The 3,822-nt window shown below is 48.8% G+C and overlaps 1 protein-coding gene across 2 annotated transcripts in view; it reads left to right on the forward strand.

Annotated features, from left to right (window-relative positions):
- Positions 1-3,822, forward strand: part of LOC106817175 (phosphatidylcholine:ceramide cholinephosphotransferase 1-like) — a 17,723-nt gene that overhangs the window by 11,402 nt on the left and 2,499 nt on the right. The gene's annotated exons all lie outside the window — the stretch shown is intronic.

Below are 3,822 nucleotides of genomic sequence, written 5' to 3' on the forward strand. Positions count from 1 at the left end.
GGGTAGGGTAGGGGAGAGTATGGTTAGGGTAGGGTAGGGGAGAGTATGGTTAGGGTAGGGTAGGAGAGAGTATGGTTAGGGTAGGGTAGGAGAGAGTATGGTTAGGGTAGGGTATGGGAGAGTATGGTTATGGTAGGGTAGGGGAGGGTATGGTTAGGGTAGGGTATGGGAGAGTATGGTAAGGGTAGGGTAGGGGAGAGTATGGTTAGGGTAGGGTAGGGGAGAGTATGGTTAGGGTAGGGTAGGAGAGAGTATGGTTAGGGTAGGGTAGGAGAGAGTATGGTTAGGGTAGGGTATGGGAGAGTATGGTTAGGGTAGGATAGGGGAGAGTATGGTTAGGGTAGGGTATGGGAGAGTATGGTTAGGGTAGGGTATGGGAGAGTATGGTTCGGGTAGGGTAGGGGAGAGTATGGTTATGGTAGGTTAGGGTTGACAAGAAAGGGTAGTAGGGTGGATAGTGTAGGATACAGTAGACTATGGTATGGTTAAGGTAGGTTAGGGAAGGGAAGCGTATGGTTAGGGTAGTGTAGGGTAGCGTTAGATGATTGCATTGTTACAGTTGCTGTAGGGTGGGTAAGGGTTAGATTGTTGTATCGTTACCACTGCTGTAGGGTATAATATTATGGTTAGAGCATTGCATCGTTGCATTATTTCACTGTTGCCGTTGCTGTAGGATAGGATAGGGTTGCATTGTTGCGTTGTCGCGTTATTACATTGTTGCATTGTTGTCGTCGTCGTTTTTGTTTTCATTGTCGTTAACCGCCACCTCTCTCTATCTCTCTCTATCTCAGACACGCCGCGCAGCTTTGTGATACATTGTTTTAACCGCTACCTCTCTCTATCTCTCTCTCTATCTCAGACACGCCGCGCAGCTTTGTATACATTGCTACCTAACCCGCCACCTCTCTCTATCTCTCTCTCTATCTCAGACACGCCGCGCAGCTTTGTGATACATTGTTAACCACCACCTCTCTCTATCTCTCTCTATCTTCAGGACACGCGCCGCAGCTTTGCTGATACCATTGGAACCGCCCACCCCTCTCTCTATCTCTCTCTCTCCTATCTCAGACACGCGCGCAGCTTTGTATACATTGTTAACACAACATCCTCTCTCTATCTCTCTCTATCTCAGACAAACGCCGCAGTTTGCTGATACAGGTTAACCACCACCCTCTCTCTATCTCTCTCCTATCTCAGACACGCCGGCGCAGCTTGTGATACTATTGCCTTAACCACCACCTCTTCTCTAAAGTCTCTCTCATCTCAGACACGCAGCCGCAGCTTGTGATTACATTGTTTTAATCGCCACCTTCTTCTATCTCTTCTCTATCTTCCCAATGGACACGCCTGCCGCACTTTTGATATCGATTGTTTACAAAACCGCCACCTCTCTCTATCCTCTCCTCTATCTCAGAGCACGCGCGCGCAGCTTTGTGCATTAGCATTGTATAATCGCCACCTCTCTCTATCTCTTCTCTATCTCGACACGCGCGCCAAGCATTTGTGAACATTGTAACCGGCCACCTTTCTCTCTATCTCTCTCTATCTCAGACATGCGCGCAGCTTACTTGTGCTAGACATTGTTAATCGCCACCTCTCTCTTATCTCTCTCTCTATCCTCACAGACGCCGCTGCAGCTTTGTGAACATTGTAAACCCCACCTCCTCTCTATCTCTCTCTATCAGAACACGCCACGCAGCGTTGTTAACTTGCAACACACCTCTCTCTAGTCTCTCTCTCCTATCTCAGACACGCGCGTCAGCTTTGTGCATACATGCTTAATCGCCACTCTCTCTCTCTCTCTCTTCTTACTCTCAGACACGCCGCGCAGCCTTCTCTGATACATTGTTAAACCGCCACCTCTCTCTATCTCTTCCTCTATCTCAGACACGCCCAGCGCAGCTTTGTGGATACATTCATGTTAAACCGCCACCTCTCTTTCTCTATTTCTCTCTATCTCAGACACGCCGCGCAAGCTGTGTGAGTACATGTTAACGCGCACATCTCTCCTAATCTCAGACACGCCCGCCGCACTTTGTGAGACATTGTTAATCGCCACCTCTCTTCTATCTCTCTCTCCTGCATCTCAGAGCACGCGCCGCAGCTTTGCTGATACATTGTTCTAATCGCCACCTCTCTATATCTCTCTCTACTCTCAGATCACGCGCGGCGAGTCTTGTGTGATAACATTGTTAATCCCACCTCCTCTCTATCTCTCTCTCTATCTCAGACACGCGCGCAGCTTATGTGAGACATTCGTAACCACCATCTCTCTCTATCTCTTCTCTCTATTTCAGACACGCCAAAGCGCAGCTTTGTATACATTGTTAAACTACCACCTCCGCTCTACTCTCTCTCTATCTCCAAGACACGCCGCGCAGCGTTGTGAATACTGATTGTGAACCGCCACCTCTCTCTTATCTCCTCTCTCATATCTCAGACACGCCCGGCGCAGCTTTGTGCATACATTGTTAACCACCACCTCTCTCTATCTCTCTCTCTATCTCAGAACACGCGCTGCAGCTTTCTCATACCATTGTTTTAATCGCCACCTTTCTCTATCGCTTCTCTAGCTCAGACACGCCCGCGACTCAGCTTTGTGATACCATGTTTAACCGCCACTCTCTAATATCTCTCTCTCTATCTCAGACCAAACGCCGCGCAGCTTCTTGTGATACATTGGTTAATTGCCACCCTCTTCTCTATCTCTCTCTCTATCTCAGACACGCCGCGCATTAGCTTTGGTGATACATTAGTGTATAACCGCCACCTCTCATCTATCTCGCTCTACTTCAGACACGGCCCGCCGCAGCTTTGTAGATACATTGTTAACGCCACCTTCTCTCTATCTCTCTCCTCTATCTCAGACACGCCACGCAGCTTGCTGTTGGATACATTGTTAGACCGCCACATCTCTTCTATCTCTCCTCTCTATCTCAGACACGTCCGCCGCGCTTTTGTGCATACATTGTTACCGCCACCTCTCTCTCATACTCTCTCTCTATCTGCAGTAACGCCGCGCATGCTTTGTGATACATGTTTTAATCGCCAGCCTTTCTCTATCTCTCTCTCTATCTCAGACACGCCTGCGCGCTTTGTGTATACATGCTTAACCACACCCTCTCTTCTACATTCTCTCTCTATCCTCAGACACACCGCGCAGCTTTTGTGCATACATCTGTAACGCCACCTCCTCTCTATCTCCTCTCTATCTCAGACACACCCGCCAGCTTATGGTTGATACTATGTGTTTAAACGCCAGCTCTCTCTATCTCTCTCTCTATCTCAGACAAAACGCGCGCGCAGCTTCTCTTGTATACATGTTTAATCGCCACCTTTCTCTTATCTCTCTTCTCTATCTCACGACACGCCTGCGCAGCTCTTTGCTGATACATTGTGTAACCACCACCTCTCTCTCTCGATCTCTACTCGTATCTCAGACACAGCCGCGCAGCTTTGTTGCGATACATTGTTAACGCACCCTACTCCCCGCTCCTCTATCTCTCTCTATCTCAGACACACCGCCTCGCAGCTTTGTATAGCATTGGTTAACCGGCCCACCTCTCCTCATCTCTCTCTCTATTCTCAGACACGCCGCGCACGCTTTGCTGATACATTGTAACCGCCACCTCTCCTCTTCTATCTCTCTCCTATCTCAGACAACACCCCGCAGCTTTGTGATACATGTTACATCCACCCTCTCTCTATCTCTCTCTCTATCTCAGATCACGGCGCGCAGCTTCATGTTGATACAATTGTAACCCGCCACCTCTCTCTTATCTCTTCTCTATACTCAGACAACGCCGCGCCAGCTTTGTACGG

This window comes from Priapulus caudatus, unplaced genomic scaffold, assembly GCF_000485595.1.
Source record: "Priapulus caudatus unplaced genomic scaffold, Priapulus_caudatus-5.0.1 Scaffold1619, whole genome shotgun sequence".
Lineage (NCBI taxonomy): Eukaryota > Metazoa > Priapulida > Priapulimorpha > Priapulimorphida > Priapulidae > Priapulus > Priapulus caudatus.